Source organism: Melitaea cinxia, chromosome 22 (assembly GCF_905220565.1).
Source record: "Melitaea cinxia chromosome 22, ilMelCinx1.1, whole genome shotgun sequence".
Classification (NCBI taxonomy): domain Eukaryota; kingdom Metazoa; phylum Arthropoda; class Insecta; order Lepidoptera; family Nymphalidae; genus Melitaea; species Melitaea cinxia.
In genome coordinates this window covers 5390367-5406503 of record NC_059415.1, presented here as the reverse complement: position 1 = coordinate 5406503, position 16137 = coordinate 5390367, and positions in this window count along the sequence as shown.

Genomic DNA, 16137 nt, shown 5'->3' with positions numbered 1-16137 from the left:
AGAGCTCACTATAGACGGCGCCACGGTTCGCTTAAACCGTAATTTAAAATTATCATATCGAAAATTTCGCTCGAGCGGGTGTATCGTTCCATAGCTTAATTGGCTAGAGCGCCGACACGGTACGTCGGAGACGCGGGTTCGAACCCCGCTGGAGCGGTCAATTTTTGATATGATATTCAAAAAAAAAATGTTTAGAATTCCTAATGTGGGTAACACAAAAATAAAAATCTTAGATAATAAAAATAGCACGGTGTCGTCTCCTGTCAAAGATTTTCATTGTAATATGAAACTTTGAATAGTTACGGGTTTCTGTAAAGAGCTCACTATAGACGGCGCCACGGTTCGCTTAAACCGTAATTTAAAATTATCATATCGAAAATTTCGCTCGAGCGGGTGTATCGTTCCATAGCTTAATTGGCTAGAGCGCCGACACGGTACGTCGGAGACGCGGGTTCGAACCCCGCTGGAGCGGTCAATTTTTGATATGATATTCAAAAAAAATGTTTAACATATTTAATTAAAGTAATCAACTTTTTAATGAAATTAAGAAAAAAATTAAATCTTACAATTATAAACGCGACGTACGTTAGTAAAATCTTTTACTTATATGAATATATCTACTAAAGATATTTGTTCTCAAAATACAAGCAGTTAATTTTTAAAACTACTTGATTACCATTTTTCACTATTCCACTTTAACGCCAGTATTTGGAAGCTATAAGGGTTAGTAGGGTTTCTTAGTAACTTATTTTAAGTCCTACTTGCTTTCAATATTAATTAATCGGTCTCATCTCATCATCTGCATCTGGTAATTTTTGTTCGAAAGTTTAGTTGAGTGAATTTGAGTTTAACGTTATAGATAACTTAGAAAATTACGCGCTGACATATGTATATCTCATTTACTGTCGAGATATGAGAGATCAACGAAAAGTACTTATAGATAAAATTAAATAATGATATTACAAAACTTAATATTTCGTGAGTATTCAAATTGAGGTAGGGCACAGCAGGAATTTCCTGCTCAAAATATGGAGCAGGCCGACTGGGGTAGTACCTCGACCTTACAGAAGATCACAGCAAAATAATACTGTGTTAAGGTCGAGGTACTTCCACAGTCAGACTGCTCCAGATATTGAGCTGGAGATTTCCTGCTGTGTCCTACCTAGATAAACACTTCAACATTTTATGGACAGTAAATATTTAATCATTATCATAATCATCATCATTTCAGCCTATCACAGTCCACTGCTGGACATAGGCCTCGAAAAGTTCACGCCAAAAATGGTGTGAACTCATGTGTGTTGCCCATAGTCACCACGCTGGGCAGGCGGGTTGGTGACCGAAGGTCTGGCCTTGTCGCACCGAAGACGCTGCTGCCCGTCTTCGGCCTGTGAATTTCATTACCAGTAGTTGGATGTTTATTCCGCCATCGGTCTGCTTTTTAAGTTCCAAGGTGGTAGTGGAACCGTGTTATCCCTTAGTCGCCTCTTACTTCTCCCACGGAAAGAGAGGGGGTGGTTATATTCTTTGATGCCGTAACCACACAGCATAAATATTTAATAAATATTTAATAAGTACTAAATACTTTTACATTTTATTTATTTCTATTTTAATACAAAACAAAACTAGTTTCTGTTCTCTTTTGAAACGTCACTTTACAAAATAAAGTTATATTAGTTTTAATTATTTAATTACAGTTACAAGCGAACTTACCACCGATTGAAAATGTAGATTCTGTAGAGAAGAATCGGCATTTTAAATGCAGAATCTTATGTCACTTATCGATGATATCATTTAGGTATTACCGGGTGATATCCGGCAATAAAAACAAGTCGGGGATTTTAATTCGGTTTTTCTTTGTTATTTGTTTGTATTTAAATGTTAATTTTTTTATTCGTTTGATAATTTTGAAGATGTTTTTGAATAATTTGTATGACTTAACTTTATTGAGGTCAAGTAGGTATGCTAAAATGTTATAAATACGCATTTATGTATACATTATATCGATAAGGATTCAGTATTATTTGACAGGATACATAACGTAAGAATTACAATTCTATTTTAATATATAAAATAATAAAAATTAAACACTTATATTTTTGCAGTGGACTGTAAGGACTTAAAATAAAGAATAGTTTTACAAGGATCTTGAATAGAAAAGTTATAGTAATCTTTATAAATGACTCTCGGATTTTCCATTGAAAGTTTTTACATTAATCTAAAAATTATGCGCGAGTGTCGGTCGGTGGCTTAGTAGTATATTTAATGACGGTTTTTATTGTACCTATATAAATATAACGGAGTTGATACGTTTGTTTGTTAACATAACTGTAATTTTACTTATTTTAAACTTAAATATAGAAATAACTAAAAAAACTAACGAAAAACCTTGGAGAAAAAAAGTGTGTGTCAGCTCCGACGCACGACTGGAGTTTAGTCCTTCAGATCGACTGTCTAAATAGGCAAATAAAAGCCCACTAGCCTAAGAGAATGATTAATACAATATTAAATGGTAAATAAACGAATCAAATAACGCCATCTATCGGATCCCTATTGGGTTGCGATAGATGGCGTTATTAGAAGATGTCGTCAATCGGAACCCTATGGCGTTACAAGAAACGTTATCAGGTCATTCGTTCAGTAGATTTTACTCCTCTTATTTTTATCATATCGGGGGCTTTTCATGAAAATCGATTCTTAAGGAGAAAACTCCAGCAAAAACAGACTTCAATTTAAATGAATGAATACACGTACATTATTAGGGATAATTTTAAAACTAATCGTTACATCTTGTTAAATTTAGATAGGGGCCACACGACAAGAACCTATAAAAATATTTTCTTCTGGCATATTTTAATTATTATTATTCCGTCTAAACAATATTTGTATATATTATAATAATAAGTTGTATAAATTTTTCGGAGTTGATGTTTATAATAACCTCTACAAACAATAAAGCTGTTAAGTCAGAAGGTTAAGTGAAAGACACCCCAGAGTCGATGTACAGACATTGCAGAATTTATTAGAAATTTTAGATTTTTTAGAGGGTAAGCTATAATCAATTCGGAAGCCAAAAACTTATATGTACAATAAATATATTTTTTATTTTTATCCCTCTTTCTATAGATATAGATAATATGTGGATTTAAATTATACATATAAAGATTTATATGTATAATTTAAATCCATATATTATTTAGCTATTCTATTAGACACTTATGTTGTCGATATCTCTTATAATTATGTATTTTTTAAGTATTGCGGTTTTAAAACTACGACGCCGAAGTCGCGTGCATTAGCTATTAGATATCTCAATCACATATATCACGTTTTGAGGTAAGGATAACTTAATTAACGTCATGTGAGTATGAATCCGTCGCTCTGTTATTTGAAATAAATTTTTAAATTTTTCCTTGAAATCATTTTAGTGTTTAAGATACATAATCTGGGCATTAGTGCTTTTGTATTGCGTGTTTCCCGACCCCGAAACTGGAGCAAATTCTTATGGGAACAGTTGAGTATGAGGCTTTTATTTGTTTATTATTTTATTACGCGTTCAGCCTGTAACATTTCACTGCTGAGCATACGCCTCTTTTTCCATGTAGGAGTGGGTTCGAAGCTTAGTCCACCACGCTGCTCCTCTGCGGGTTGATGTATAATGTTCCCTATTATTACTAAACGGCTTAAAGTGCTCTCCGAGGCACGGTGGGAGGCATATCCATAAGGATAGATACACAAACCGGAAAGAAATATTTGTACAAATACAAATGTCCATTCCGAGCGAAGGATCAAACCCTCAAACCATCGGTGTTTTAGGCGACTACATGCACCACTACGCCAGAGTGATTGTTTTATTACGTACCATGCAATTTAGTGTTTGTATAACATTTATAATAGTTAGTGAATTATAATTTTCCTCAATAAAAACTAAACATAAAAAATTCTTATTATTTAACAATTTTAACAAATAAAATTACTTTAGTCATAATATAATAATTTAGATAGAATAAATATAATAAACGTAAACACACTAATAGACAGAGGAATAGGTAAATTACTTATTAGTAAGTCGCTTGGGTGACTCAGTCGCCAAATTAATGAGTTTGCCTATTTGATGTGTGTTGTAGCGATCGTTACTCATAATGGGTAGTTTCCCACTTATAAACTAATCTGCAGAAGACTAGTATGATGGATGAAACTATCCCTTGCATTTGTTGCTATATTTTTTCGTTCAGGACAACAGGATGCGCTGACGCACCAGGATAAGATTCATTTAAGATTCTTAAATTACAAAATTTTTAATATGTTTTTTTAAACTCCCGATGATAAATAAAAGTACCAGTTTATATATTTTGTAAGGAAAATCAAGTTTAATAAGTTTATGTAAGATATGATTATGCGACTACGATATTATTATTATAACTTTTTGTAGACTTAAATAAGGAATAATTTCGTCATCCATTATTTTGTTATCTGATATCTTTAAACGAGCAATTCTTGTATATATATATATATATATATATATATATATATATATATAATCTGAATCTCGGAAACGGTTCCAACGATTTTCATGAAATTTAGTATATATTAAATATATGAGGTTTCGGGGGCGATAAATCTATCTGGCTGGATTCATTTTTAGAAAATGTCGTTTTATCCCTGTTTTTAGGCAATGAAAAAATTCCTACAATATCGTTATAATACGAAGGTAAATTTCATAATTTTCAATAAAATTGTAATAGCTCAGGTGGGAAATCGGCCGGTCGAGATCGACCGAGAAGACCATGGTTCCAACCACCATGTCTCCAGATCGATTACTTTTTTCCTTTTTTTTTTCTAATTGCACTCATGATTTTTTATTTAAATAACCAGTTCATATTTTTTATTATTGACGTTAAAATCGAAAAATATTATACATATTTTATAAATATGTAATTCGTATTTAAATATGATTTCCAACAAACACGATTTACTAAAAAATATCTGGCTAAGCTCGGTCACCCAGGTACTGTATATAACAAAGGCATTGTAAAGGAATTGTCTATGAAAGCTAGATGGTTTGATTTATTTACATATATTTAACAAATATCGTCTTATTTCAACAAATTTAGACGAAACCCTAACAAAATACACAATCAAATTTTTAAGTATTTTTTGAGTTTACCGCAAACATACATCAAGATATAAAGAGGCAGCTGACCCCGTAAACGTTATTTCGTCATATATGTTATTAACCCCCTTAACCCTCTTATAACTTAGGGGTGTGAAAAATAGATGTTAGCCGATTCTCAGATCTACCCGATATGCACACAAAATTTCATAAAAATCGATCCAGCCGTTTCGGAGGACTATTTTAACTAACATTGTGACACGAGAATTACATATATAAGATTTTTATAAATAATGATAGTAATCATATGATTATCATCCAAAATCATTGTTTTTTTTTTTTTTTTACAGATTTGTCTTATAATTTGATAGAGGTAAATTTTTCATCACTCCGATTCATTGGGATTTGCATTATTGCTTCGCTATCGGATCGCTTTGTTTATTGTGAAGTTCATGTGCATTAATTATTTTCCGGCTTTTAAATAAAATTTATTTTTATATTTATTCGTACGGATACATCTAATAATAACTTGTAAGATTCTAAAAAAAAGTAATGTGTAATACAAGCAATTCAAGTACATATGCAAAGTCATGCAATTATTCAATAAGTAAAATAAATAAATAAACATTACTTAACAGCCCTCAGAAGGATTTTGGCTTAAGTTGGGAATCCGGAAACATATGCAATACACAAGCAAAAATGCACAGACGATAACAAATATCTATTTGGCCTGTAAAAATGTTTGTTATGAGTTGGAATCGAACCCGCGATCGCAAGCGCAACAGCCAGTGTTGTGACCGCTGCGCCAACGCGTTATCAAAGTAATGCATTACGTATAATATTTCATGACCAAGTCAATTAGATGCGTAGTCATCTTGATGTTGAATCTCGGTGCTAAATTGTCATTACAACGACGTTTAGAGATTTGGTATCCGACGGGAAATATTTGTGTTTATAGAAATATTTGTATCTGGTCTGGTATATGTTCACGTGGATCTCTCAACCGTGCCTCGTAAAGCATCTTAAGGTGTCGTTCTGTATCATTATCTATACATATAATAAAATGGTAGGAAAGTTAAAACTGTACATTGAAATTTTTTTTAAAGAATACTTGGGGTGTGATCTACAGTCGATACCGAAGCCAAAAATATAGTTTTTAGAATTTTTGTCTGTTTGTCTGTTTGTCTGTATGTATGTCCGGGATAAACTCAAAAAGTACTGCATTGATTTACTTCAAATTTGCCACGAATATTATTAAGAAGTCCGGTCAATATATAGGCTACATATTATCACACTATCACCTACGGGGAACGAGCAGTGAATCTTTATTTCTTCAACGCATTCTGTAACAACGTGTAATCTAACGACGCATATTTGAATGTTGTTATTATGTTAATAACCATGTCATAAGTTAGCTTCACACTATAAATAAAGACATTCTGTAGTATATTTAGTATCAGCATTGCACCCGTGCGAAGCCGGGGCGGGTCGCTAGTCATAAATATAATCATAAATATCTGATGATGACAGTTATTATATTCTTGCTATAAAACTATTCTGCTAATCCTCATTATAGATGGGTTAAGATCCCAATATTTTCCTGTGAGAGTGTTAAGTGAGGCAATTATTTATTATAATTAATTCTCGCCTCATATATGGCTGTAATGTTGGTATATGTGTAATGTATACATTGTTAAAAATGTATATTCGTTACATCAGTCGCCTATCACCAACTTAGAAACTTACAATTTTGAACTTTAAATTTGATAAAGGTATTTAATAGTTTATAGACGTCCATCAGTAACGGATTTTGCGGCAGGGTTGCACTAAAGAAGTCTAAAGGCTTTCGGATTTTCTTTGTACAACACTAGAAATATAAATAAGAGTTTCAGTTTTTGAAAATTCTAACCTTAAATGGTTAAAATAGGATGACATTTGTATGAAATCGTTATTTCTGAAGTTAGAAGCTTTAAACTTTTTCCATAGATTTTTTTTATCTTTTTCAATAATATTTAAGTTTTTTTATTTTAATTTATCATTAGTTGTCTGAAATGTCCTTAATAATAATGTATTTATTTATTTATTTACTCTTTATTGAACACCACAATATGCAAATACAAAATAATAATAATACAGACAACTTAAGAATGTGTTGTACAAGAGGCTAGAGAGGATAATAATAATAATAAACCACTCTATTGCAACTGAAGATAGTATACATAGCAAACCTTAATATTAGATAGGTACATGTAGTGCAATAGGCAATCTTATCACTAAATAGCGATTGTTTTTTCTTGCTTTCGTTGTCAAGATTTTATAAGTCGTTGTATCTATGAACGGAGCTTTGCTTATAATTAGAGCAGCAATTACATTACAACAGATGTATGTGTGTATATTATATATTTAATGTCTGTTAGCAAACTTTACATAAATAAATTAATTAATCATAATGTTAGAGTGATATGTAATCAAACAATACTTAATTAGTAATGTTTTGATATCACTGTACTTAAAAAGGAAATGGAAGTCGTAACACGTGCTCCTATCTCTCAGGTTTGAGACAATCTCTACAAATAAAACTACACATCACAAAAAACAAATTAGTTGTGCACCAAATCCACTGCTGGGCAAGTGCTTACGCGTTGTTTCAATTCAGTCAGTATCAATTGAATTAAAAAGAAGAAGGGTCTTAATTCGATTGTATTTTATGTTGTTGGTGTACCGATTTTGATGATTCCTTTTTAATCGAAACCTGATACTTGTCGTGTGATCCAATCGAAACTTAATCGAAATAATTAGGATGAGTTATTTTTGAGTTTTCCCTAATAATGCTTGATTAATTGACTATTTTTTCGACTACATACATACGTTGTACGATCGTATTAATTGTCGATATTGATTGAAGTCAGTTTTTTTTAATATTATTTGCTAGCAAACAGTTACATAATTAAATAAATTGGATACAATGTCTTATTTTACAGTGAAAAACATTTTATATTTTACATTAATATATACATTAAAACGTAATAACAAGTTGTATCGTTTTTATCTAGAAATTGCTATTTTACGTATATTGGAGATTTTTACATAGCACTACTCCGTTTTTAAGTACCACTCGACTGATCAAGCTATTCAGATATAATCAATATATTTATCATTTTAATTAAATAAATAGTAAACAAATTCAATAATTTAATTGTTTACAATGATAGTAAAACATTTTCCTGAAAACTATTTCAAGCGAGAAAACGTTTCAACGTTGAAATCTAAAATTGCGTTATAGCCTTTTTTATTCTCGCTTAAGTTTATTCAGTTTAAGATTAAATTAACAATAAAGATATATGGGGTTTGTTGAGCTGTATGTATTTCATGCTAGACGTAAGTAATTTATAACGATTGGAAGTTTTTTAAAAGAGTATCTGCGGAGTTTCTTGGCTGTTCGAAATAGGCGGTAGTTTTATTAATGAAAATTAATTTAATAAAAACAGAAAATGAAAGGTCACATTATAAAATATCCAGTATTCTATTATTATTTCTAAGCTATGTACGTATTGTTTGAACATAAGCAGTTGTCAAGTTCGTTTGTATTCTTCTAATCTTCAGTGTGAAATAGCTTAGAAATAGTATGTATGTACTCGTATTCTATGCTGTTTAATTTAATGTCATCTGCTTATCTTTATGACCAAGCTTATAGAGCAAGAGAAAAAGAGAACAGAGTATAAAATATAGTGAATTACTTTTAATATGTAAATAGGTACTTGCGCAAATTAACGATTATTACTGTTATATATAATATTGTAACGATACTTCTACAGGTGTAAATATGTTTCATAATAGTTTAAAGTCTCTTTTTATCACTTTAACGTCGCAACATTATAATTTGCATATTGTTAAGAAGTAAGGTATACTCTACACGTGTGGAATTAAGATATCTATAATCCCTTAGATTATAAGTAAAGAAAAATAAGTTAAATATTATATTATAATTAGTGAAAATGATACATTGATTTTCATGAAAAACAAAAATATTGCAATTATTCTAATAGTTTTACTAGTTTTTATAACAGAGGCAGTGAGTTTTGTAGTGGTTGTTACTGTTCGCTAAGTATTATTTAAATTATTTGTATAAATTAAGTCACTCGAATTGTCCTTGAGTTACTTAATTTATTAGTTTCTTTCTTTCTCTGTGCAATACGTACAAAAAAGAACTGAACCAATACATAATAAACATAAGAAGGTTTAAATTTCTATTAAAATCTATATATTCGTATTGTTCTAAATTTAAAAAATAAAAATTTAATCAACATATCGTTTCAGAATAAACAAATAAAAAAAAAACATCAGTATTAAATAATAAAATGTTGCGTTCTAAACTTTAAAAAAAAAATTATCGCAATGTACACGAGGCTTTAACACTAGCGTATCCTGTAACATACGCATTAATGTTGGCGCCAAAAGTTGCGAAAGAGCGACGATTTTGTGTTTAAATCTTAAAGAGAATTTTAATTGCCAGCCTGTTTCGGTAAATTTAATCCCGTGAGAATATTTGGCACAGACTTTTATTTAGGTACGAGTTTCTTACTGTTGTTTCATTGTTTACTTTTTATATTTAAGTGTACTTTTTAAAATTATTTCGATTATTTTTCAACGTAGTATATCTCACTTTATTTTTAAAATAAATTTAAAACTTCTTTTGGGTTTCGGTGTATTCGATTTTTAAATTATTCTTACCTTTTTTAATAGTGTTATTTCTTATAATATTATCTCATTATATGTACCTAGGCTAGCTAGGCTAGCACCTTGCTAGGTTATTCGATCTGGCTTCACAAAACACAAAACTATAAAAATTCCTTAAGTCAATGGAGGGGAAATAAACAAATATATTACGTTTACACTTCAGCCTGTAATTTCCCACTACTGGGCATAGGAGTCTTTCCCCGTGTAGGAGAAGGATCAGAGCTTAATCCACCACGCTGCTCCAATGCGGGTTGGCAGACATATTCCCTACTATGAGTAACGATCGCTATCAGGTGTACTTGATAACAACCGGGACCGACGGTTTAATGTGCTGTCCGAGGCACGGTGGGGAGACCCACAAGGCCAATACAAATGTTTGTGTTGTGCGGGGATCGAACCCGCAACCGCCAGCGCAACAGGTACAATCCATACAACACAAACAAATATGTTAATATTGTTATATTAGTAGTTCATCATTATTCCCTTATATTTCTGCCGTCATGAGTCATTTGTTTATGATTTGATAAGCATTACCGAAGCTGTGTGGTTACTGCAGCAAAGAATATAGCCACCCCCTCTCTTCCCGTTATTATGATATTTATTTCCGTTTATTTTTTCCAATGTATTATTATTTAAGTTTTTACTTTAAATATTAATTATTTTTATTTATTTTTATTTTTATTTTTTATATTAATTAAATTATATTTATTAACTTCTAATAATTAACTACTAATTACCTACTTTCTTCTACTTACGACTGCTCCACTGTGTACAAATGGACTCCCTGCTTTGCCTGCTGAACACAAAACTGCTTGAAAACAGTATTATTTTTCTGTGATCTTCTGTAAGGTCGAGGTACTACCCCAGTCGGGCTGCTCCATATTTTGAGCAGGAAATTCCTGCTGTGCCCTACCTCAGTTGCTATTCTATCCTGATCCGGTCCAGATACAGGATCTGGTTGAGCTCGACCTTTTTTCTAGTCGGGTTCAGCAGCGTAACGGATTGTATTAGGCAGGGAATTCCAACACTTAATTTCTTATTGCATGATTACATTGAAAACATTAAAATCGTCTTAGAAATTAGTACAAGTAATAACCAATAGTATTTATATTATTTATTGTACACGTCAAGGATCTCGGTATCCGGCATCTAAGTTCCGTCAAATAAACGTTATTCTAGTCGTAGTCATCGCCGCCCGAGGCCGTGAGCCAACCTTCCTTGTCATTGACTAAAACATATCCTTTTATTAAATTTGAATTTAGAATAACATAATTGTATTTGCTCACACACGAAAAAAAAACAGACTTCAATTTGCATCGACACGTAAATACGTCATAGTACCGTTCATTAAATGCGCAATTTTAGGGATAGCTCAAAAGTTACTCGTCAGATCTTGAATAAATTTAAATAGGACCATATGACAAGTACCAGCTTTTCATAGAAGATAATCATCAAAACCGGTACACCCAGTTAATAGTTATGAGGTAACATACAAAAAAAAAATACACTTGAATTGAGAACATACTGCTTTTTGCAGTTGGTTAAAAATGGCGCACGTGATTATAAAATTATTATAATACTAGCTGACCTGGCGAACTTCGTATCACCTTATTTTTTTCTGAAATATAATAATAACATAATATATCAAAATAAAATATAGCCTATCTTTTAAGTTGGATCAAACTGCACACGGTGTGCAAATTTGACTAAAATCGGTTAAGTAGTTTAGAAGTCCATTGAGGACAAACATTGTGACACGAGATTTATATATATTAAGATACAAATTTAACAAGTGAATATTACACATTATACAGAAATACAATTAAATTTTTTGTATGGTAATTGAAGTGTGCTGTCAGGCAGTAAAAATGTTTTAACAATATGATTTCTGAAGTTTTTATCCAAATTACTTAATATTATAAAGTTTAATTACTACGCGTATCTCTACTAACGCGTTATCTCAGAAATAAATATTAGCTTAAATTAATAAATTCTATTAGTGTTAAATTGTCTTATATGGTTATGTGTTAAATAGTTTAGAACAGGGGTTCCCAAACTTATTTTGTCTACTGCCCACTAAGAGAATAAATTATTTTATAGTGCCCCTTTTGAGTAATCTTTTAATGCATATTAGTTGATGATCACAAGTTGTAGTCGAGATTCCTTATAGATTAAATGACAAATTGCCCCCCAAGCCTCTACACAACGCCACCATTTTTTTTCTAGCTCTCTTACCCTAGCCCCCCTTTAGTACTGCAGCGCCCACAAGGGGGCGTTATCGCCCACTTTGGGGAACACTGGTTTAGAATAATTGCTTATATATATAACTAGGTCGGTAAACCTGATGGTAAGCGATTACCATAGATTAGCTTATAGACGCCTGCAACACCGTAATCATCGCAAGCGCATTGCCGACCCTATCCAATCCCCCTAGTAGCCTATCCCCAATCAAGACCCTCCCAGTAGAAATTGTATAATTTCTATTTGTTTGTTTTCAAAAAAATAACGGGATTTAAAATTTAAATAAATAAGAATTATAAGATGCCTTCCAGCACTCAATTTTTATAGTGCAATATTTGCAACATTAGGAATATGACAATGAATGTTGATAATTTGAATGATAGCGGGGAATCAACATTTCTTTTCCATAAGCGGTGAAAATAATTATATATTTTTATTACATAACATATAAATAAGAAATATTCTAAGCGACTCTCGCGTAAACTACGAGAAGTCGAAGAGGCTTATAAAGTACGAGAAGGACAAAAAACATTCCCTGACTCTTTCACTCTCTGAACATAATTATCTGCTCTGATTCATATTTATCTAATTAGGAAAACAAACGATGATTCACTTTTTGTAAAAGATATTTTATAATATAAACTATCCTTTTTATTTGTTTGTACGAACGTATAAACTAATACCTACCGATATTAATAATCGCGTGAACTACATTGATATGGCTGGTAATTTAAGATATACTAACTCTTGTATGATTTTGACATGTGTATATGAGAATTGATACTATACGATACAATTGTTACGTTCCCCATTAGAACCGTAAATAATCCATTTTTGACCTGAATTATCACTATGCAAAAATATGTCAACGTAAAAGAAATTACAAATGTAAAACTATGAAAAATGAAACTAAAAATATCACTCAGAAACGGTACATTTTGTCTTTATTACTCAAAACCGTAAAAAATAATAATAGTTAAACTCAACATGTCTCATGTCATGTTTTATTTAATCCAGATCTCTTTAGTCTTAGAAAGCGGGTAGTGCTATTCTACTCGGCCGACACCACACAGCACCGTTGGGGTCGTAAAAGGCGACCGAAGGATAAACCTGGCCCAAAATCATCAGAGTCCTGAAGAAGGAAAACTTCATTTGAAACCCGGAATGGGGTCTCTGTCAAGCATTCGTGGCATAGCTCTAAAATGCGAAAGACTCCTGCAGCCGAATTGGCTCCACACGTATCGACTCGTCGTTCCTGTGGGCCTAGCCAGTGAGGTCGAGAGGGTGGCGCAGAGCTTAGGCAGCTCAGCATGCTGTGTAGCTACGGCATTAAAGAATATAGTCACCCCCTCTCTTCCCGTGGGTGTCGTAAGAGGCAACTAAGGGATAACACAGTTCCACTACCACCTTGGAACTTTAAAAGCTGACCGATGGCGGAATAACCATCCAACTGCTGGCTTTGAAATACACTAGCCGGAGACGGGCAGCAGCGTCTTCGGTACAACAAAGCCAGCCCTGCGGTCACCAACCCGCCTGCCCAGCGTGGTAACTATGGGCAAAACACATAGGTTCGCACCATTTTTGGCATGAACTTGTGGAGGCCTATGTCCTGGAATAGGCTGAAATGATGAAATGATGATCCAAAATTTAATTTAAAATAATAATAGCAAGATAAGATTATTTGATAGTGACAAAACTATTCTTATTCTACTAATAATAAAATGGATGGTTATGTGTTACTTTTTTACGTCAAAATTGACTGTAATAAAAATTTGTACGTAAATACTTAGAGACCCAAAATAACGCTCAGGCCACTTTTTTTCCTAAAGTTCTCACGGGATTGGAAATAACGTGCCCTATGAAAAAAAAAATTTATAAACCTCATAAAAATATGGACACTTGCAGACCAAATTCTTATGCCCACTTATGAGAGGCTATGAGATCTTTGAAAATTCCGTCTGAATTTATCCATGTTTTATGAGTTTTATAAGATTTTTCCATATGACGGATGAAACCACGAGATGCAGTTAATACTATACTTTAACATTTATCAACAGATTTACTGACCACCATTTGGTTTTACTTACTTCTATTTTAGTATATAAATAAATAAATAAAAAAAATATGTGATGTCATGGGACACCAGGTAGGAACGAAGTTCCTTCGGATAGTAGAGAAGCAACATAATTTGAAAAAAAAATGTTGAATTTTATATATATTTTCTAGTTCTTGATTTTTTTTTTAATTTTGTTGATTGGTTTTTAATTAAGTACATAAAAGTATTTAGGAAATTTTGTATTTTAGAAAATAACAAATACCGTAAAATAAAATAAATCAAACAAAATAATAATAATAATAATAATAATAATAATTCAAACTATTAAGTGAAATAAAAAAACATAAGGCTTTATTTATTTTTGTCGACAGTATAAAATTACATAAATAATTAGAAAAAAAGTTTACTACTTATGGGATCGAACCCGCAACCGCCAGCGCAACAGTCAAGCACTGTGACCGCCAACGCGTCGCCTACAAGTACATACATTAAAATATTTATCATACGATGTAGTAATTAAAATACTTATCTATATACCTATAATAAAACATTAACAAGGCGTAACCAACGGTATCTTGAATAAATTTTAAATTATTGAGGACACCTCTATTCATTGATACTGAAGTCAAAATATCTTTTGTTAATAATGAAACGACTTTTTTGAATTTTATCGTTATTTATTAAGTTTTTTAGATGCCCGTCTTTGGATACTTTACAGCAACTATGGTCACGTCAGGACTGTTTTTGTTAGTTTTGTCGATTTGTATATGGAGGAAGGCTTTTTTCTTAAATTAAAGTGGGTGAAACCGTAGAGCACATTTTGTAATAAATATTTGTATAGGCCATACATATATTTGTCGTAATCTTGGTATTTATATAGGATAGGATACAGGATTTTCATCTTACTTGGGACAGTAAGTGACCCTTAGTGGAATCGCCTCATGCGTTAGTAGTAATTTCTGCGACATGCGCTTTAAAAACAAAATATATTGCAATTATGTCATAGTTACGTGAGTTTGAATGATATTTAAACATGTACCTTTGAGTTATCACAACTATTTATTTGTTAGAAAGACATTAAAGTGTGTTTATGTTGTTTTAAGAGCTTCGTGTAATAAAAGTGACACTAACGGACTGAGGATAACGTTTGACTCTTTGTTTCTTTTATCTTTGGCGTTAAAAATAATAATAACAACATAACAGGTAATTCTTTTTAAATCTATATACATATAAATAAAATTGAAGTGCCTATATGTAATTTCAAAAAAAATGTGTTTTTTTAAAGTGATTACAGTTATTTCAACGATAATAAAACACAAACAAACGATTTTAAAAATTTTGTCTGTCTATCTATTTGTCTGTCTCTCTGTCTTTCTGTTTGTCTGGTCTAATCTCCGGAACCGATTTTTAAGGGATTTTCCTAGGAAGATAGAGTAAGTTGTGGAGCAACAATAGGCTACTTTTTATCCCAGGATGCTTGCGAAATCGGGATTTACGCGGGAAAAATCGATTATACCGTGCGAGGGTACTTTATCGCTCAGATAGGTGTGAAATAATCGAACATTTTTCTTTTAAATACGACAATTTTTGCGCGGAAAAGCAACTAAAATTCCAATAGGTTTAAATAAAAAAAGTAGTAACAAATAAAATTAAAATACTACATCAACTGCATACAAAAAATACTGTGTTGTGTCAAGTCTTTAAAGCTATTTTTTTTTATTTACATGATAAACTAAAAACTTTTTTAATTGTTTGTCTTTATGACTGTACATTTGTATCTGGAATCATTTGTTTTAAAAATATATAACCCTAAGTTAGATATTATATTATATCTTATATTATTATTATATTAAATAAATTGGTATTGTTCTAATAACTCTTCTTGTCTTCTTAAGGAAGGTTGGTTAATACATTATTGAAATAAATTGTTAAGAAAACTGCTAATAAACATTCATCATCGGTCATCAAGAAATATCCTGCTTAAAATTTG